The following is a 23524-nucleotide window of genomic DNA, read 5'->3' as shown; positions in this document are numbered from 1 at the left end:
TGTCTTAGTGCATTATTTTCCATGATTTGATCACATCCTAATATATCCACAGCTGATAACAGAATGGCATCTGGCTCCTGCCCCCTGATTGGCTAATCAGACTGTCAGCCTCTGAGCTAATAGAGGCAAGCCCTCTATATTCCCTTCCAAGGTCATGTAATTCTCCATCTTCTTCTTCCCTGTCACTTTCCCTGCCAATCTTCACAGCAAAATGGCACTGGGAGCCATTTTCTGCTATTTTCATCCACTTTGCTGCGGCTGCATGTGGATTTGCTGTGTGTAGGGATGAGCGAACTCGAACTGTATAGTTCGGGTTCGTACCGAATTTTGGGGTGTCCGTGACACGGACCCGAACCCGGACATTTTCGTAAAAGTCCGGGTTCGGGTTCGGTGTTCGTCGCTTTCTTGGCGCTTTTGTGACGCTTTCTTGGCGCTTTTTGAAAGGCTGCAAAGCAGCCAATCAACAAGCGTCATACTACTTGCCCCAAGAGGCCGTCACAGCCATGCCTACTATTGGCATGGCTGTGATTGGCCAGAGCACCATGTGACCCAGCCTCTATTTAAGCTGGAGTCACATAGCGCCGCCCGTCACTCTGCTCTGATTAGCGTAGGGAGAGGTTGCGGCTGCGACAGTAGGGCGAGATTAGGCTGATTAACTCCTCCAAAGCACTTGATTAATTGATCGATCTGCAGCTGTGGATCATTGAGCTGCTGATACTCAATTGCTCACTGTTTTTAGGCTGCCCAGACCGTTTGTCAGTCACTTTTTTCTGGGGTGATCGGCGGCAATTTTGTGTCTTGTGCGGTGCTGCGACCAAGTGCATCCAAGCTGCGACCAAGTGCATTTAACCCTCAATGGTGTGGTTGTTTTTTGGCTAAAGCCTACATCAGGGTGAAGCTGTCACACCAAGTGCATTTAACCAGCAATAGTCTGTTTATTTTTTGGCCATATACTACATCAGGGGCAAGCTGCGCCCGTCACCAAGTGCATTTAACCCTCAGTAATGTGGTTGGTCAAGCTAACACACCAAGTGCATTTAACCAGCAATAGTCTGTTCATTTTTTGGCCATATACTAAATCAGGGGCAAGCTGCGCCCGTCACCAAGTGCATTTAACCAGCAATAGTCTGTTCATTTTTTGGCCATATACTACATCAGGGGCAAGCTGCGCCCGTCACCAAGTGCATTTAAACCTCAGTAGTGTGGTTGGTCAAGCTGTGACACCAAGTGCATTTAACCAGCAATAGTCTGTTCATTTTTTGGCCATATACTACATCAGGGGCAAGCTACGCCCGTCACCAAGTGCATTTAACCCTCAGTAGTGTGGTTGGTCAAGCTGTCACACCAAGTGCATTTAACCAGCAATAGTGTGGTTATTTTTTGGCCATATCCCAGTCTAATTCTGTCACTAAATCCATACCGGTCACCCAGCGCCTAAATACTAGGCCTCAAAATTATATCCCGCTAAATCTGTCGTTACCGCTGTACTGTTGTGGATGGGCAAGTTATTTAGTGTCCGTCAAAGCACATTTTTTGTTCAGGGTTGAAATACAATTCCCAATTTAGCAATTTCATAATTTAGTGGTTTCTGCTATATCAGAGCTATTTGAAATCTATCCCTAAAAGGGTATATAATATTCAAGGTGCACATAGGGTCATTCAGAATAACTTCACACACACGCTACTGTGCATTTCCAAGTCTAATTCTGTTAGTAAATCCATACCGGTCACCCAGCGCTTAAATACTAGGCCTCAAATGTATATCCCGCTAAATCTCTCGTTACCGCTGTCCTGTTGTGGCTGGGAAAGTTATTTAGTGTCCGTCAAAGCACATTTTTTGTTCTGGGTTGAAATACAATTCCCAATTTAGCAATTTCATAATTTAGTGGTTTCTGCTATATCAGAGCTATTTGAAATCTATCCCTAAAAGGGTATATAATATTCAAGGTGCACATAGGGTCATTCAGAATAACTTCACACACACGCTACTGTGCATTTCCAAGTCTAATTCTGTTAGTAAATCCATACCGGTCACCCAGCGCCTAAATACTAGGCCTCAAATTTATATCCCGCTAAATCTCTCGTTACCGCTGTACTGTTGTGGCTGGGAAAGTTATTTAGTGTCCGTCAAAGCACATTTTTTGTTCTGGGTTGAAATACAATTCCCAATTTAGCAATTTCATAATTTAGTGGTTTCTGCTATATCAGAGCTATTTGAAATCTATCCCTAAAAGGGTATATAATATTCAAGGTGCACATAGGGTCATTCAGAATAACTTCACACACACGCTACTGTGCATTTCCAAGTCTAATTCTGTTAGTAAATCCATACCGGTCACCCAGCGCCTAAATACTAGGCCTCAAATTTATATCCCGCTAAATCTCTCGTTACTGCTGTACTGTTGTGGCTGGGAAAGTTATTTAGTGTCCGTCAAAGCACATTTTTTGTTCAGGGTTGAAATACAATTCCCAATTTAGCAATTTCATAATTTAGTGGTTTCTGCTATATCAGAGCTATTTGAAATCTATCCCTAAAAGGGTATATAATATTCAAGGTGCACATAGGGTCATTCAGAATAACTTCACACACACGCTACTGTGCATTTCCAAGTCTAATTCTGTTAGTAAATCCATACCGGTCACCCAGCGCCTAAATACTAGGCCTCAAATTTATATCCCGCTAAATCTCTCGTTACCGCTGTCCTGTTGTGGCTGGGAAAGTTATTTAGTGTCCGTCAAAGCACATTTTTTGTTCTGGGTTGAAATACAATTCCCAATTTAGCAATTTCATAATTTAGTGGTTTCTGCTATATCAGAGCTATTTGAAATCTATCCCTAAAAGGGTATATAATATTCAAGGTGCACATAGGGTCATTCAGAATAACTTCACACACACGCTACTGTGCATTTCCAAGTCTAATTCTGTTAGTAAATCCATACCGGTCACCCAGCGCCTAAATACTAGGCCTCAAATTTATATCCCGCTAAATCTCTCGTTACCGCTGTACTGTTGTGGCTGGGAAAGTTATTTAGTGTCTGTCAAAGCACATTTTTTGTTCTGGGTTGAAATACAATTCCCAATTTAGCAATTTCATAATTTAGTGGTTCCTGCTATATCAGAGCTATTTGAAATCTATCCCTAAAAGGGTATATAATATTCAAGGTGCACATAGGGTCATTCAGAATAACTTCACACACACGCTACTGTGCATTTCCAAGTCTAATTCTGTCACTAAATCCATACCGGTCACCCAGCGCCTAAATACTAGGCCTCAAATTTATATCCCGCCAAATCTGTCGTTACCGCTGTACTGTTGTGGATGGGCAAGTTATTTAGTGTCCGTCAAAGCACATTTTTTGTTCTGGGTTGAAATACAATTCCCAATTTAGCAATTTCATAATTTAGTGGTTTCTGCTATATCAGAGCTATTTGAAATCTATCCCTAAAAGGGTATATAATATTCAAGGTGCACATAGGGTCATTCAGAATAACTTCACACACACGCTACTGTGCATTTCCAAGTCTAATTCTGTTAGTAAATCCATACCGGTCACCCAGCGCCTAAATACTAGGCCTCAAATTTATATCCCGCTAAATCTCTCGTTACCGCTGTCCTGTTGTGGCTGGGAAAGTTATTTAGTGTCCGTCAAAGCACATTTTTTGTTCAGGGTTGAAATACAATTCCCAATTTAGCAATTTCATAATTTAGTGGTTTCTGCTATATCAGAGCTATTTGAAATCTATCCCTAAAAGGGTATATAATATTCAAGGTGCACATAGGGTCATTCTGAATAACTTCACACACACGCTACTGTGCATTTCCAAGTCTAATTCTGTTAGTAAATCCATACCGGTCACCCAGCGCCTAAATACTAGGCCTCAAATTTATATCCCGCTAAATCTCTCGTTACCGCTGTCCTGTTGTGGATGGAAAAGTTATTTAGTGTCCGTCAAAGCACATTTTTTGTTCTGGGTTGAAATACAATTCCCAATTTAGCAATTTCATAATTTAGTGGTTCCTGCTATATCAGAGCTATTTGAAATCTATCCCTAAAAGGGTATATAATATTCAAGGTGCACATAGGGTCATTCAGAATAACTTCACACACACGCTACTGTGCATTTCCAAGTCTAATTCTGTCACTAAATCCATACCGGTCACCCAGCGCCTAAATACTAGGCCTCAAATTTATATCCCGCCAAATCTGTCGTTACCGCTGTCCTGTTGTGGATGGGCAAGTTATTTAGTGTCCGTCAAAGCACATTTTTTGTTCTGGGTTGAAATACAATTCCCAATTTAGCAATTTCATAATTTAGTGGTTTCTGCTATATCAGAGCTATTTGAAATCTATCCCTAAAAGGGTATATAATATTCAAGGTGCACATAGGGTCATTCAGAATAACTTCACACACACGCTACTGTGCATTTCCAAGTCTAATTCTGTCACTAAATCCATACCGGTCACCCAGCGCCTAAATACTAGGCCTCAAATTTATATCCCGCCAAATCTGTCGTTACCGCTGTCCTGTTGTGGATGGGCAAGTTATTTAGTGTCCGTCAAAGCACATTTTTTGTTCTGGGTTGAAATACAATTCCCAATTTAGCAATTTCATAATTTAGTGGTTTCTGCTATATCAGAGCTTTTTGAAATCTATCCCTAAAAGGGTATATAATATTCAAGGTGCACATAGGGTCATTCAGAATAACTTCACACACACGCTACTGTGCATTTCCAAGTCTAATTCTGTTAGTAAATCCATACCGGTCACCCAGCGCCTAAATACTAGGCCTCAAATTTATATCCCGCTAAATCTCTCGTTACCGCTGTACTGTTGTGGATGGGAAAGTTATTTAGTGTCCGTCAAAGCACATTTTTTGTTCTGGGTTGAAATACAATTCCCAATTTAGCAATTTCATAATTTAGTGGTTTCTGCTATATCAGAGCTATTTGAAATCTATCCCTAAAAGGGTATATAATATTCAAGGTGCACATAGGGTCATTCAGAATAACTTCACACACACGCTACTGTGCATTTCCAAGTCTAATTCTGTTAGTAAATCCATACCGGTCACCCAGCGCCTAAATACTAGGCCTCAAATTTATATCCCGCTAAATCTCTCGTTACCGCTGTACTGTTGTGGCTGGGAAAGTTATTTAGTGTCCGTCAAAGCACATTTTTTGTTCAGGGTTGAAATACAATTCCCAATTTAGCAATTTCATAATTTAGTGGTTTCTGCTACATCAGAGCTATTTGAAATCTATCCCTAAAAGGGTATATAATATTCAAGGTGCACATAGGGTCATTCAGAATAACTTCACACACACGCTACTGTGCATTTCCAAGTCTAATTCTGTCACTAAATCCATACCGGTCACCCAGCGCCTAAATACTAGGCCTCAAATTTATATCCCGCTGAATTTGAATACAATACATTGGGCCAAATAATATTTTTGTTGTTGTGGTGAACCATAACAATGAGGAAAACATCTAGTAAGGGACGCGGACGTGGACATGGTCGTGGTGGTGTTAGTGGACCCTCTGGTGCTGGGAGAGGACGTGGCCGTTCTGCCACATCCACACGTCCTAGTGTACCAGCTACCTCAGGTCCCAGTAGCCGCCAGAATTTACAGCGATATATGGTGGGGCCCAATGCCGTTCTAAGGATGGTAAGGCCTGAGCAGGTACAGGCATTAGTCAATTGGGTGGCCGACAGTGGATCCAGCACGTTCACATTATCTCCAACCCAGTCTTCTGCAGAAAGCGCACAGATGGCGCCTGAAAAACAACCCCATCAGTCTGTCACATTACCCCCATGCATACCAGGGAAACTGTCTCAGCCTCAAGTTATGCAGCAGTCTCTTATGCTGTTTGAAGACTCCGCTGGCAGGGTTTCCCAAGGGCATCCACCTAGCCCTTCCCCAGCGGTGGAAGACATAGACTGCACTGACGCACAACCACTTATGTTTCCTGATGATGAGGACATGGGAATACCACCTCAGCATGTCTCTGATGATGACGAAACACAGGTGCCAACTGCTGCGTCTTTCTGCAGTGTGCAGACTGAACAGGAGGTCAGGGATCAAGACTGGGTGGAAGACGATGCAGGGGACGATGAGGTCCTAGACCCCACATGGAATGAAGGTCGTGCCACTGACTTTCACAGTTCGGAGGAAGAGGCAGTGGTGAGACCGAGCCAACAGCGTAGCAAAAGAGGGAGCAGTGGGCAAAAGCAGAACACCCGCCGCCAAGAGACTCCGCCTGCTACTGACCGCCGCCATCTGGGACCGAGCACCCCAAAGGCAGCTTTAAGAAGTTCCCTGGCATGGCACTTCTTCAAACAATGTGCTGACGACAAGACCAGAGTGGTTTGCACGCTGTGCCATCAGAGCCTGAAGCGAGGCATTAACGTTCTGAACCTGAGCACAACCTGCATGACCAGGCACCTGCATGCAAAGCATGAACTGCAGTGGAGTAAACACCTTAAAAACAAGGAAGTCACTCAGGCTCCCCCTGCTACCTCTTCTGCTGCTGCCGCCTCGGCCTCTTCCTCTGCCTCTGGAGGAACGTTGGCACCTGCCGCCCAGCAAACAGGGGATGTACCACCAACACACCACCTCCGTCACCAAGCGTCTCAACCATGTCACACGGCAGCGTTCAGCTCTCCATCTCACAAACATTTGAGAGAAAGCGTAAATTCCCACCTAGCCACCCTCGATCCCTGGCCCTGAATGCCAGCATTTCTAAACTACTGGCCTATGAAATGCTGTCATTTAGGCTGGTGGACACAGACAGCTTCAAACAGCTCATGTCGCTTGCTGTCCCACAGTATGTTGTTCCCAGCCGCCACTACTTCTCCAAGAGCGCCGTGCCTTCCCTGCACAACCAAGTATCCGATAAAATCAAGTGTGCACTGCGCAACGCCATCTGTAGCAAGGTCCACCTAACCACAGATACGTGGACCAGTAAGCACGGCCAGGGACGCTATATCTCCCTAACTGCACACTGGGTAAATGTAGTGGCAGCTGGGCCCCAGGCGGAGAGCTGTTTAGCGCACCTCCTTCCGCCGCCAAGGATCGCAGGGCAACATTCTTTGCCTCCTGTTGCCACCTCCACCTTCTCGGTTTCCTCCTCCTCTTCTTCCACCTGCTCATCCAGTCAGCCACACACCTTCACCACCAACTTCAGCACAGCCCGGGGTAAACGTCAGCAGGCCATTCTGAAACTCATATGTTTGGGGGACAGGCCCCACACCGCACAGGAGTTGTGGCGGGGTATAGAACAACAGACCGACGAGTGGTTGCTGCTGGTGAGCCTCAAGCCCGGCCTGGTGGTGTGTGATAATGGGCGAAATCTCGTTGCAGCTCTGGGACTAGCCAATTTGACGCACATCCCTTGCTTGGCGCATGTGCTGAATTTGGTGGTGCAGAAGTTCATTCACAACTGCCCCGACATGTCAGAGCTGCTGCATAAAGTGCGGGCCGTCTGTTCGCGCTTCCGGCGTTCACATCCTGCTGCTGCTCGCCTGTCTGCGCTACAGCGTAACTTAGGCCTTCCCGCTCACCGCCTCATATGCGACGTGCCCACCAGGTGGAACTCCACCTTGCACATGCTGGACAGACTGTGCGAGCAGCAGCAGGCCATAGTGGAGTTTCAGCTGCAGCACGCACGGGTCAGTCGCACTACAGAACAGCACCACTTCACCACCAATGACTGGGCCTCCATGCGAGACCTGTGTGCCCTGTTGCGCTGTTTCGAGTACTCCACCAACATGGCCAGTGGCGATGACGCCGTTATCAGCGTTACAATACCACTTCTATGTCTCCTTGAGAAAACACTTAGGGCGATGATGGAAGAGGAGGTGGCCCAGGAGGAGGAGGAGGAGGAAGAGGGGTCATTTTTAGCACTTTCAGGCCAGTCTCTTCGAAGTGACTCAGAGGGAGGTTTTTGGCAACAGCAGAGGCCAGGTACAAATGTGGCCAGCCAGGGCCCACTACTGGAGGATGAGGAGGACGAGAATGAGGAGGGGGTGGAGGAGGATGAGGATGAAGCATGGTCACAGCGGGGTGGCACCCAACGCAGCTCGGGTCCATCACTGGTGCGTGGCTGGGGGGAAAGGCAGGACAATGACGATACGCCTCCCACAGAGGACAGCTTGTCCTTACCCCTGGGCAGCCTGGCACACATGAGCGACTACATGCTGCAGTGCCTGCGCAACGACAGCAGAGTTGCCCACATTTTAACCTGTGCGGACTACTGGGTTGCCACCCTGCTGGATCCACGCTACAAAGACAATGTGCCCACCTTACTTCCTGCACTGGAGCGTGATAGGAAGATGCGCGAGTACAAGCGCACGTTGGTAGACGCGCTACTGAGAGCATTCCCAAATGTCACTGGGGAACAAGTGGAAGCCCAAGGCCAAGGCAGAGGAGGAGCAAGAGGTCGCCAAGGCAGCTGTGTCACGGCCAGCTCCTCTGAGGGCAGGGTTAGCATGGCAGAGATGTGGAAAACTTTTGTCAACACGCCACAGCTAACTGCACCACCACCTGATACGCAACGTGTTAGCAGGAGGCAACATTTCACTAACATGGTGGAACAGTACGTGTGCACATCCCTCCACGTACTGACTGATGGTTCGGCCCCATTCAACTTCTGGGTCTCTAAATTGTCCACATGGCCAGAGCTAGCCTTTTATGCCTTGGAGGTGCTGGCCTGCCCGGCGGCCAGCGTTTTGTCTGAACGTGTATTCAGCACGGCAGGGGGCGTCATTACAGACAAACGCAGCCGCCTGTCTACAGCCAATGTGGACAAGCTGACGTTCATAAAAATGAACCAGGCATGGATCCCACAGGACCTGTCCGTCCCTTGTCCAGATTAGACATTAACTACCTCCCCTTAACCATATATTATTGGACTCCAGGGCACTTCCTCATTCAATCCTATTTTTATTTTCATTTTACCATTATATTGCGAGGCTACCCAAAGTTGAATGAACCTCTCCTCTGTCTGGGTGCCGGGGCCTAAATATATGCCAATGGACTGTTCCAATGTTGGGTGACGTGAAGCCTGATTCTCTGCTATGACATGCAGACTAATTCTCTGCTGACATGAAGACAGATTCTCTGTTACGGGACCTCTCTCCTCTGCCTGGGTGCTGGGCCTAAATATCTGACAATGGACTGTTGCAGTGGTGGCTGACGTGAAGCCTGATTTTCTGCTATGACATGCAGACTGATTCTCTGCTGACATGAAGCCAGATCCTCTGTTACGGGACCTCTCTCCTCTGCCTGTGTGCTGGGCCTAAATATATGCCAATGGACTGTTGCAGTGGTGGCTGACGTGAAGCCTGATTTTCTGCTATGACATGCAGACTGATTCTCTGCTGACATGAAGCCAGATCCTCTGTTACGGGACCTCTCTCCTCTGCCTGTGTGCTGGGCCTAAATATATGCCAATGGACTGTTGCAGTGGTGGCTGACGTGAAGCCTGATTCTCTGCTATGACATGCAGACTAATTCTCTGCTGACGTGAAGCCAGATTGTCTGTTACGGGACCTCTCTCCTCTGCCTGTGTGCTGGGCCTAAATATATGCCAATGGACTGTTGCAGTGGTGGCTGACGTGAAGCCTCATTCTCTGCTATGACATGCAGACTGATTCTCTGCTGACATGAAGCCAGATTGTCTGTTACGGGACCTCTCTCCTCTGCCTGGGTGCTGGGCCTAAATTTATGAAAATGGACTCTTACAGTGGTGGGTGACGTGAAGCCTGATTCTCTGCTATGACATGAAGACTGATTCTCTGCTGACATGAAGCCAGATCCTCTGTTACGGGACCTCTCTCCTCTGCCTGTGTGCTGGGCCTAAATATATGCCAATGGACTGTTGCAGTGGTGGCTGACGTGAAGCCTGATTTTCTGCTATGACATGCAGACTGATTCTCTGCTGACATGAAGCCAGATCCTCTGTTACCGGACCTCTCTCCTCTGCCTGTGTGCTGGGCCTAAATATATGCCAATGGACTGTTGCAGTGGTGGCTGACGTGAAGCCTCATTCTCTGCAATGACATGCAGACTAATTCTCTACTGACGTGAAGCCAGATTGCCTGTTACGGGACCTCTCTCCTCTGCCTGTGTGCTGGGCCTAAATATATGCCAATGGACTGTTGCAGTGGTGGCTGACGTGAAGCCTCATTCTCTGCTATGACATGCAGACTAATTCTCTGCTGACATGAAGCCAGATTGTCTGTTACGGGACCTCTCTCCTCTGCCTGGGTGCTGGGCCTAAATTTATGAAAATTGACTCTTACATTGGTGGGTGACGTGAAGCCTGATTCTCTGCTATGACATGAAGACTGATTCTCTGCTGACATGAAGCCAGATCCTCTGTTACGGGACCTCTCTCCTCTGCCTGTGTGCTGGGCCTAAATATATGCCAATGGACTGTTGCAGTGGTGGCTGACGTGAAGCCTGATTTTCTGCTATGACATGCAGACTGATTCTCTGCTGACGTGAAACCAGATCCTCTGTTACGGGACCTCTCTCCTCTGCCTGTGTGCTGGGCCTAAATATATGCCAATGGACTGTTGCAGTGGTGGCTGACGTGAAGCCTCATTCTCTGCTATGACATGCAGACTAATTCTCTGCTGACGTGAAGCCAGATTGTCTGTTACGGGACCTCTCTCCTCTGCCTGTGTGCTGGGCCTAAATATATGCCAATGGACTGTTGCAGTGGTGGCTGACGTGAAGCCTCATTCTCTGCTATGACATGCAGACTAATTCTCTGCTGACATGAAGCCAGATTGTCTGTTACGGGACCTCTCTCCTCTGCCTGGGTGCTGGGCCTAAATTTATGAAAATGGACTCTTACAGTGGTGGGTGACGTGAAGCCTGATTCTCTGCTATGACATGAAGACTGATTCTCTGCTGACATGAAGCCAGATCCTCTGTTACGGGACCTCTCTCCTCTGCCTGTGTGCTGGGCCTAAATATATGCCAATGGACTGTTGCAGTGGTGGCTGACGTGAAGCCTGATTTTCTGCTATGACATGCAGACTGATTCTCTGCTGACATGAAGCCAGATTGTCTGTTACGGGACCTCTCTCCTCTGCCTGTGTGCTGGGCCTAAATATATGCCAATGGACTGTTGCACTGGTGGCTGACGTGAAGCCTGATTCTCTGCTATGACATGCAGACTAATTCTCTGCTGACATGAAGCCATATTGTCTGTTACGGGACCTCTCTCCTCTGCCTGGGTGCTGAGCCTAAATTTATGAAAATGGACTCTTACAGTGGTGGGTGACGTGAAGCCTGATTCTCTGCTATGACATGCAGACTAATTCTCTGCTGACATGAAGCCAGATTGTCTGTTACGGGACCTCTCTCCTCTGCCTGGGTGCCGGGGCCTAAATATCTGAGAATGGACTGTTCCAGTGGTGGGTGACGGGAAGCCAGATTCTCTGCTATGGGACCTCTCTCCAATTGATTTTGGTTAATTTTTATTTATTTAATTTTTATTTTAATTCATTTCCCTATCCACATTTGTTTGCAGGGGATTTACCTACATGTTGCTGCCTTTTGCAGCCCTCTAGCCCTTTCCTGGGCTGTTTTACAGCCGTTTTAGTGCCGAAAAGTTTGGGTCCCTATTGACTTCAATGGGGTTCGGGTTCGGGACGAAGTTCGGATCGGGTTCGGATCCCGAACCCGAACATTTCCGGGAAGTTCGGCCGAACTTCTCGAACCCGAACATCCAGGTGTTCGCTCAACTCTAGCTGTGTGCAAATCAGAGGTGCTTATGTCAAATGGGAATATATACTTAACATACCCGATTCGCATTAACATCCCCCCTGTCAGCAAGTTAATTGTTCAAATTAGAGATAGGCACAACCAAATACTTGGGTCACTTTGAAAATACAATAGTTTTATTAAACATCCGATAACATAAGAATATTAAAGAAATATACTAAACAAACATATACGTAAAAACCTATTGGCTGTCGCCACAGGGCAATAAGACAAGGAGATGAGTATTAAAATCACCAAGAAGTATTGTGCAATGACAAAACAATGGTCACATATAAATATATGGGATGAACTGTGGACTCCAATCTATAAATGACGAATCAAGATTGGATCTGATACATTGTCTCCTCAGGAATAATACAACAAGTTGGTTGTGTGCTATGCGTCCTAACACTGACGTCACTCAGTGTTTTCCCCAAGATTTCATAAAGTGGGGATATTAGATGTATTGTTATTCGTCCACTTTAAATTAACCCCAGATCTCTACCAATTATTCTTTCAGAGTATCGGCATAACAGGGTACTCACGGTTGATGTAACCAAACTGCGGATAGAGTTGCACGCTGTGTGGTGTCCCACCTGTATTCAGTGTGACTGTGGTTCTTTTGTGCAGTAAGTCTCGTGAGTTACCACAGGATTTTGAAGTGTTCACCCTGTTGAACTTGCCGGCTTTCAATCCTGGGGTCTGTGGATCGGTGGACAGCTGTATATATTCTTATGTTATCGGATGTTTAATAAAACTATTGTATTTTCCAAGTGACCCAAGTATTTGGTGGTGCCTATCTCTAATTTGAACAATTAATCCTTTAAAATACTTATTAATGAAAATAGTTGTCATTTTGTAATGTACAGTATTTTGTTTTATTATATATCTTCCCTTTTGGCTGCGGTCACATGACCATGTCCACACAGCTCTTTCTTATTTCCTGTGATATTACATCTATAGACTTGTCAAGGCAGTAACAGGGGCAAGGACAGGAGAGTATCTATGCAGCTAGCTGGGTGGGAGGGGCCTCTAAACTAACTGGGTGTTGTTAGTGGGTTTGAGCTGTGGCAGAGAAAAAAGAAGTGCATCATGGGTTTGGTTGGATACAGGAACAGGAAGTGCTGCATACAGGATCTACATGATGAAACAGGTAAGAGAGTCCACACAGAAGAAAAATCATGCAGAAAATGTATATAAGGTAATTGAGCATCTCCGTTAAACACCATAGTAACCCAAGCTCACATAACTCACATAAATGAAAAAGAGAACCACATACATTCAGGGGTTGTATGCAATAAATGATTATTTATTTTGACAAGTCCTCCAAAGAAAGCAAAATTACAAGGAACAATTGTCAATCATTAGAATGTGACTGTTTTCTTGACGTTTCAGTCCTTTACGGATCTTGGTCACAAGAGTCACTAAAAGAATAAAGGAACATGTTAATGATGAGGAAGGGGTGGGATTTAAGTGGAAAGGAGCAATGTGGAAAAACTCATGTGTAGGCAAATGGATCAATGTGAAGGTGAAAAGGGTAACTACAATAATGGGTGTAGTCTGTTTATAGGGTAGCGAGGCTATGGCCTATGTTAGAGCTACACTAGAGTTCATGAGCTAGAGTCTTGGATAGAATGATAGTAGTATCTAGTATAGGTGTAAGGGGCTAGACAGTATCTAGGGAGCACATAATAATGTAACATAGGGAATACATAGTAGTGGTATGTAATGGTGAAGTAAACAACATGCAGCAATAAAATATTAGGATATAAGCAAGGTCAAAATGAAACTATAGGATTGTGATTAGGGGGCAAAATACGGTCTTGGCGGCAAACTGGTGATCTATAAGTTGCCTATGGGGAATATGCTGGCGGTATATCAGTTTAAGTCAACTATGGGGACTGTGCTGGCGTTGTATAATATATATAGAGAAGCAGCCAATATATAGAAACAGCATGATAATAAGGAGACAAGCTAGCAATCTGTAGGTAACATAGTGATACATAATTGATATATAAATGATCATATACTAATAGTAGTATAGTAAATAATATATTGGTGGTTCAGGGGGTGTCACCTGGTGGAGTGGTAAGTGAGGGCAGCAGTCCCAGTACCGGCAGAGGAGGCTGAGAGGCTTACCAGAGATACAAAGGAGAGGTGGACGAGGTGGCCTGAAAAGGAGTGCTGTTATTTCATTTATCAGACCTGTCAATTATGTTTAGATATTTTTCAATTACAAAGGGCGACTAATGCAGCACATTAAAGAGGCCCTTTCACCACTCCTGACGTGCCTGTTTTAATAGCTCCATGCATTCCCCATGTAATAATTCTGTAACATCCATTCTTATGCCTCTATGTTGTGTCATTCCTTTATTATTTCTACTAGAAGTTATGAATGAATTGCTAGCAGTCTGCAGTAAGGGTACAGAGGGGAGGTAACCAGTTGGGGGTGTGTACCTGCACAGACTGACTCTATCCAATCAGTGCTGCCATTTTCAGTCTGTGTAGGTACACGTCCCCCCCCCCCCCCCCAACTGGTTACCTCCCCTCTGTACCCTTACTGCAGACTGCTAGCATTTCAATCATAACTTCTAGTAGAAATAATAAAGCAATGGCACAACATAGAGCCATAAGAATAGATGCTCCAGAATTGTTATTACATGGGGAATGCATTAAGCTATTTAAACAGAAATTTTAGGAGTGGTGAGAGGTCCTCTTTAAGGCCCCTTACACATTAGAATATTGATTGTCAGCCCTGTTGTTTTTGACTAGGTCAGCAAGCAAACTAATGTGTCGCCGTTTTGGAAGTTTTGCTAATTATTCACTTTCCACACACCTTTATTTGACATCTAGCACACTAACATTTGATAATATGGGATCATAGAATGTTATACACAGTCATTCACATGAATGAAGGGAAAGCATACATACAAGATCATAACTCAGCAAAAATCTCCAAAATGCTGTAAATGGGTCAGAATATCACCAGATATGAAAACATTTAAAAGAAGATTACATCAGTGTCATTCTGAAATATACTGATTTTAATGTTACCTTCTGGTTGTGCGTAAATGATATATTATTAGGTAATAAATCTCTGTAGTGAGGGGGAGGACAAACGTAGGCATTTAGCAATTTAAGAAGCAGAAAGGTGAGTTTTATCCTAAGGCTCTCCCATATTATAGGTGCCTTTTAGCATATTATAGTATATTACACACACGCCGCAAAGGCTACTCATTAAAGTATAGGTTTCTTTTTAAATAACAGCTCACTTATACATATTTATCAGAATTGATCCAGTGTTTTTAAGTCTGCTAGATTTTCTGTATGGTTTTGAAATAATATTTCCAAGAACACAGGGGTTAATTCTCCTATTCATTCAGTTTTTAGCTAATATATGGACTTAAGAAAGGGGCTGGGGCTTAGTATTCCTGGTCTGCTACTGTAGGTAGGGTAACCTGCAGAGACAGGTTTGTTAGGGCAAATTCTTTATTTTTCACAGCTTTGATTGTAATATTAGAAAATATTGGGCAACAAAAGAGTTGATATGAAGAAAAGAAATGCCTGGATTATTTTTCTGTTTGTGTATATTTTCTACATTGAATGCTACAACATGTTTCAGTTTTACGCTAAAGCTTAACCCTTCCTAACAACCTCTGTATATGTACAGATGTAGCAGGGGTAATACACACACTCTTAACTCAAATTTCTTAACTCATCGCGTTATCTTGAAACAAAAGCCACTGAAAAACTATTGCTTAACGCATTTAGTTGCATTTAGTTTAAATAACATGTCTCATAAAGCATGAATGTTAACCCTGCTACATCCATACATCTGTCTCTGATCATAGACAACATCGATCATAGTCATTTAATACATCAAATGCTGTGGTCAATTGCACCCACACGATTTCAGTATCTATTCGGATAGAGAGGACTCCCTCCATTACTCCCCCCCCCCCCTTCCCCAGCCCCACAACGAGATTGCAGTGGCTGTTCAGTTGATATGGCTGTTGGAAGCCTTATGAAGGCTCCAAGGCCTCCCATTGTAAAGTTTCTATTAAATAGGTATTCCCATCACATACAATGTGGGCACATCACCTCTGGGACCCACACCTACAAGGAGAACGGAGCGGGGAGAGCTGTGGCTGGATCCACCACCAAGCTCTGCTCCCCCCTGTTCCCATACAAGTAAATTGGAGCGCACCGCGCATGCAACGGCTCCTGCTCCCATTAATTTATATGGGGCAGAGGGCGGTTATGCTTGCGCAGTGCTCCATCCATTAATTTCCCCGCTCCGTTCTTGTTGTACGTGTGGGTCCCAGAGGTGGGACCTGGCAAAAACCCTTTAAGCCCTGCCTCAGGCTGGGCACAATAAAAACATAGAAATTTTTTCTATAGACAATAATAGTACAATGGTATACCACTGCAGTTTATGGTATAAGCATTCTCTTAGGGATAAATACATTTAAAAAAATGTATTCAAAACCAAAAAACTAAAAGAATTGCAATTTTAAATCACTCACTTATGCCCATATTACAGAGCCTTTAAAAAAAATTGCCCCCATGGTGTTTTTACTGTTTTCTGCAATGGATTTTAATTTAGATTTTCTGTAATGGACCTAACAAAATAGTCCACATTTTTACTGTGGAATAAAAAAAGCTTGTTTAAATAAATAAAAGCTGAAAAGCTTTGACTGCATATGTATTCAATCCCTTTGCTATGAAACACCAAAATTTGGTCTGGTCCAACCAATTAACTTCAGAAGTCACATAACTAGCTAAATAAGTTCCTCGCTGTGTGCAAAGTATCACATGATCTGTCACATTATGTCAATATAAATGCACCTGCTCTTAATGCCCCATGAGTCTGCAACACTACTAAGCAAGCATCATGAACACCAACATGCTCTTCAGACATGTTAGAGACAAAGTTGTGGAGAAATCTAGATCAAGGGTGAGTTATAAAAAAATATCCCAGACTTTGAACATCCCACAGAGCACCACTAAAGTCATGATAATAAAAGGGAAAGAATATGACAACTTCAGACCTGACAAGATAAGGCCACCTACCAAAACTCACAGAACTGGCAAGGAGGGCATAAATCAGAGATTCAACAAAGACACCCATGAAAACACTGATATTTACAGTACAATAGGTCCTTCCAATTCAGCCTGTTATCCTGCAAAAGGAAAAGGAAAGCGAAGAGGAAAGCAAAAAAAAACATGATGTAGAAGCCGATTTTCCTCATTTTAGGGGTAAAAATCTTTCCCGACTCTAATCAGGTAGTCAGAATAACTCCCTGAATCAACAACCCTTCTACAGAAATCTATTAACTATAACCTGTAATATTATTACGCTCCAGAAATACATCCAGGCCCCTCTTGAACTCCTTTAGTGAATTCACCATCACCACCTCCTCAGGCAGAGAGTTCCATAGTTTCAATGTTTTTACAGTAAAGAATCCTCTTCTATGTCGCAGCATATGAAAGTATCTGTTCATAGGACCACTATAAGTTGTACACTCCACAGAGTGAGGATTTATGGAAGAGTGACCAGAAAAAATATTGTTTAAAGAAAACACATGTGTGTGACGAACTGTGACCGCCGCGGCCACAATACGTCACAAAACCGTCACAGCGCCCCTAGTGGTCAATCCGCAAACAGGCCCCCCAGCCACTTCCAGCACACCGACAGTCTAACTTGAGTCCGTACAGTTGATAGGCTGAAAGCGCAGGGAGTGGACCTCCGATTGACCGCAAGTAAGCGTGCGACGAACTGCGACCGGAACTACACACAGGGTAGTTTAACTGCCACCACCTTGCAATTTATGGGAGCGAGGACCCCACTATCTAGATAACACAACCGAGTAGCTTTCCCTTCGGAGAGGCTAGGGTAAGTTTTTGCAGTGTTTGAAAACAGGCATATGGCTAGAGAAATGACTTGGAGGTCATTTATTATATATCTATATACAATACAAATTATCACGATGCACAGTAATTATTAACACAATAATCAAGGAGAGTATAGTCCAATAAACAAAAAGAGAGAAAAGAAAGAAAATACTTAGTTTCCGCAGAAAAGATGTCCGTTGGGGAAATAGTCCGTTGCAGGGGTCAAGTCCAAGAAGCCTTTATCCAGTGTAATATGCCTACAGCCCACAGGTTCTCTGGCTGAGGCCCTCTTTAGGTGTTGTTAAAAGTGGAGAACTCCTTTAGCAGATTCTAGATGTGTTATAAAGGGTCTCAGAATCAAGGCGGGGAATTGAGAGTCCGCCTGCTGGGCAGGCTGTATTCCTGAGGTGAATGTCAGTTCTGAAATATGGCATGTGCCATATCGTGGGATGTCTCCGCTGTACACAAGTAACAAGCACATATTCACATTCCCTACAAAATATGGAGTTCAGGGATACCAAATATTACTATTATAACTGGTTCTATGATGGGGTAACACCATAACTTTACCTGGGCACATCTTAGAGTTATGTTTGTCCTATGTAAACGTCCAGTGAATTCTGAGTGACACGATGATGTAATTTTTACGTCCGTAAGATGCATGGTCTCTCTTGAAAAGGTAAAAATCATATCTCAGATTCATGCTGCAGTCTGGGAAACCTTGGTGCCGGCTTGTCTGCAGCAAGCCAGCTTACAGACCCTGATAGCAGCGACACCAATCGGCTCCCCCCAGGTGCCGTCTTCACACCTAGCTGTGATATCTCTTCAGGAAGAGAAGTTCTTTTGTCAACCATAGGAAGCCAGCTGTAATTGCGTTATCTGCTAGGCATCTATTGACTGACTTGAACAAAAGGACTATGTTGTTCTCTGGGTACAACAGAAGAAGACGCTCTGAATAATCAAATTGTAGGTTCTGGGGCCTAGGGAAATAATTACTGTTTAATAAGGCAGAGTAATATTGATAATATTGGGAGGACAGTTCAATATTCTCGCGGCTCATCCGTGACAATGTGGATTTCACCAAGCATTTGGCAGACTGTCCGAGGACATGGAACAAGGTTCTCTGTTCAGATGAGACAAACAGTGAACTTTTTGGCCATCAAGGAAAATACTTTGTGTGGCATAAACGTAACACTTTGGCATTACCCTGAGAATATAATTTCCACAGTCAAGCATGGTAGAGGCAGTATCATGCTGTGGGGATGCTTTTCAATGGCACAGACTGAAAAACTGGTCAAGATCTTAAGATTGAAGAAAAAAATGGATCGCAGTAAATGCAGCCAAATTTTTGAGGAAAACTTTTTCAGTCTGCCAGTAATTTGAGACTGAGATGGTGGTTCACCTTACGACAGAAAAATTAACCTAAGCATACTGTTAAAGCTATACTGGGGTGGTTTAATGTCTTTAAATGGCCTAGTCAAAGTCTAGACCTTAATCTAAATAAAAACCTGTGGCATAACTTGATGACTACTGTATACATACAGTATGCAGCCAATCTAACTTGAAAGAGACATACTCCATCTTTAATTGTAGCAACAGAAGGCTCCACAAAGTGTTGACTTTCATGGTGTGAATACTTATGCATGGTAAATTTTTAGTTTTTCAGTTTTTTGTCTTATTGTGTCAAAGTAAAAAAATATTTTCTATCTTCAAAGTGCTAGACATGTTATATAAATAAAATTTTAAATTTCAGGTTGTAAAATATACACAGGAACAGGAAAAATAGTTGACTGCTTTTGCAAAGCACTGTACATATAAAAAATATAAATAAAAAAGTAAACATCATTGTAACATAGTACATAACATAGTACATAAGGCCGAAAAAAGACATTTGTCCATCCAGTTCGGCCTGTCATCCTGCAAGTTTATCCAGAGGAAGGCTAAAAAAAAGCTGTGAGGTAGAAGCCAATTTTCTTCACTTTAGGGGAATAAAAAATTCCTTCCCGACTCCAATCAGGCAATCAGAATAACTCCCTGGATCAATGACCCCTCTAGCAGCTATAGCCTGTAATATTATTACGCTCCAGAAATACATCCAGGCCCCTCTTGAATTCCTTTATTGTACTCACCATCACCACCTCCTCAGGCAGAGAGTTCCAGAGTCTCACTGTGAAAATATAAAATCCACACATTATGAAAATATTAAAGTATTTATCCTGTATGGTGAACACTGTAACAGAAAGAAAACAAAATGTCTGAATCATCATTCTTGGTCACTCCCCCCCCCCCCCCCCCCCAAAAAAAAAAAAATATTATATATATATATATATATATTTTTTTTTTATAATAATTATAATAATAATAAAAGAAAGTAGTCAAAAAGTCATACATACCCCATGTGACAGCAGCTACCGGTAATAATGACCAAACTACACACTGGATATTATTACAAGCCCCTTAACTAACTGTAGTCAGACCTCCCTCCTTAACCGCATTACTGCACTGAGCCACCTGCCCTCCCTGCTTAACAGAACTATCTACTATTCAGAGCAAATAAATTGAGCCTCTAGATCACAGTTTGTAAATGAGAATTTGTGCACAAGCTCCATTCCTCACATCAAACTGACTGTCAGAATGCATTCTGACCTCCATCCCCTCCCGCATCGTTCTACTGAGTCTTCCGTCCTCCCTGCACATATCGTGCGAGGGCTGACCTCCAAAGCAATGCAGCTTATGAAAAGACTCTCCATTTCTGCCCTCATGATGTGATAGCTACACTCAAAAGCAAAGGAATGGACCTTGTGAACAGACAGTCTCTTCACAAGCTCTAGTCATTTGCTAAGGAAATCAACCATCACATCATATGAACAGGGAGGAAGGAAGATAAAGGAAAGTGATGGTTCTTTTCAAAAGTTTGGACGTAAAGAGCCCTAGAATCAATAAGCCGAAAAAAATATAATAATACAGCCAGGTCCATAAATATTGGGACATCAACACAATTCTAACATTTTTGGCTCTATACACCACCACAATGGATTTGAAATGAAACAAACAAGATGTGCTATAACTGCAGACTGTCAGCTTTAATTTCAGGGTATTTACATCAAAATCAGGCGAACGGTGTAGGAATTACAACAGTTTGCATATGTGCCTCCCACTTGTTAAGGGACCAAAAGTTATGGGACAATTGGCTTCTCCGCTGTTCCATGGCCAGGTGTGTGTTATTCCCTCATTTTCCCAATTACAATGAGTAGATAAAAGATCCATAGTTAATTTCAAGTGTGCTATTTGCATTTGGAATCTGTTGCGGTCAACTCTCAAGATGAGATCCAAAGAGCTGTCAATATCAGTGAAGCAAGTTATAATTAGGCTGAAAAAAAAAAAAAACTCAGAGAGATAGCAAAAACATTAGGCATGGCCAAAACAACTGTTTGGAACATTCTTAAAAAGAAGGAATGCACCAGTGAGCTCAGCAACACCAAAAGACCCGAAAGACCATAGAAAACAACTGTGGTGGATGACCGAAGAATTCTTTCCCTGGTGAAGAAAACACCCTTCACAACAGTTGGCCAGATCAAGAACACTCTCCAGGAGGTAGGTGTATGTGTGTCAAAGTCAACAATCAAGAGAAGACTTCACCAGAGTGAATACAGAGGGTTCACCACAAGATGTAAACCATTGGTGAGCCTCAAAAACAGGAAGGCCAGATTAGAGTTTGCCAAACGACATCTAAAAAAGCCTTCACAGTTCTAGAACAACATCCTATGGACAGATGAGACCAAGATCAACTTGTGCCAGAGTGATGGGAAGAGAAGAGTATGGAGAAGGAAAGGAACTGCTCATGATCCTAAGCATACCGCCTCATTAGTGAAGCATGGTGGTGGTAGTGTCATGGCGTGGGCATGTATAGCTGCCAATGGAACTGGTTCTCTTGTATTTATTGATGATGTGACTGCTGACAAAAGCAGCAGGATGAATTCTGAAGTGTTTCGGGCAATATTATCTGCTCATATTCAGCCAAATGCTTCAGAACTCATTGGACGGCGCTTCACAGTGCAGATGGACAATGACCCAAAGCATACTGCAAAAGAAACCAAAGAGTTTTTTAAGGGAAAGAAGTGGAATGTTATGCAATGGCCAAGTCAATCACCTGACCTGAATCCGATTGAGCATGCATTTCACTTGCTGAAGACAAAACTGAAGGGAAAATTCCCCAAGAACAAGCAGGAACTGAAGACAGTTGCAGTAGAGGCCTGGCAGAGCATCACCAGGGATTTGCAACCAAGTATTAAAAAGTGAAAGTTTGATTTATAATTATTATGTCCCATTACTTTTGGTTCCTTAACAAATGGGAGGCACATAAGCAAACTGTTGTAATTCCTACACCGTTCACCTGATTTGTAAATACCCTAAAATTAAAGCTGACAGTCTGCAGTTAAATCACATTTTGTATGTTTAATTTCAAATCCATTGCAGTGGTGTATAGAGCCAAAAATGTTAGAATTGTGTCGATGTCCCAATATTTATGGACCTGACTGTAAGTTCCATTCCTTCCCAGAGAGCAGCCGTCACCTTTGTGATGTATGACCAGCAGCACTCTTGTCATTAGGTGGTCCTGCACATTGTTACACACTATAAACACAAGGTGGCGCCAGACTATGTAAGTAAATGTATCTTTTCACTGGATCTTTTTTTTTATCAGTATGCAAATGGCAGATATGCTTCTTTCTATTGAAGACACACAGTTTATTAACAGACATTCATTATTTCCTTAATATCAGCAGAACAATCACTATTTTCTTAAAGCAGCAAACAATATATTCATCATAGCCAACACGTCACTTTTAAATAAATGCAACTGTGCAATCAATAACAAATACAGGATTTTACAATATCAGCCATTGACATAAGTTTTGAGCAATATTTCTGCACGTCTCATCATGAATGGGTATATCCTGCTGTACATGACTGCATTGATATGCATGAGACAGTTATAGCAGGCACAGAAGGATTATTCTCTGATATTGGTATATGGCTCCTGATTATTTGACTTACTGGTCCTTCCTGGACTGTGTGAAGAGTGGGGTATATTCTATGTACATAGGTATCATTTACATATTAGCATTTTGAAGCTTAGAAATAATATTAGAAAAACTTTCATTCACTAAAGGAGTTATCTTCATGTTGCCAACCAGAATAATTCTTTTTCTGGACAACTTTTCCCCAAATCACGGACAAATTGGAAAACCATACTGAATGATAAAGATTATAAGTTATATAGGTCTCAAGCTCAATATACTGATAAATCCCATTACCAGCATTTACTGTGAGCTGTAAAATTATCAAAATTACCACCAAAATAATATAGTCAAGTACCACCAGCCTCAAAACAAATCGTGGACACATTTTCTTTCATGGACACAGGACAAAAGTCACCTATATTTACAGACTGTCCAAGAATTTCTGGACAATTGGCAACCCTGGATATATTGCGGCTACGTTGCACACTTTTAGCATTTTAATATTGTAAAAGTTAGAAAAATATGGTCTTCTTTCATTAACAGTACCACTCTGGTCCATGTGTTGTCCTCATAGTGCAGCATGACTCGGCTGAAAAGAATAGGAATGTGTTGTAATACTATACGCATCCTGCGGACTGATGTGGCGCTGTTTTGTAGTTGGAAGCAGCCATGTTTTTCTAACCCTCTAATAAAAAAATAAAAAAAATTTGCATGAAAAACTAAAATCCGAGAAGTATTTGTATTCTTCATATCTTCCAAATACATTTCCTCTATTACTAAATCTCTGTGTGCATTTTATGGAAGGTGTGAGTACAATGCAGTAAATT

Source organism: Bufo gargarizans, chromosome 5 (assembly GCF_014858855.1).
Source record: "Bufo gargarizans isolate SCDJY-AF-19 chromosome 5, ASM1485885v1, whole genome shotgun sequence".
Lineage (NCBI taxonomy): Eukaryota > Metazoa > Chordata > Amphibia > Anura > Bufonidae > Bufo > Bufo gargarizans.
This window is presented reverse-complemented; position numbering follows the sequence as displayed.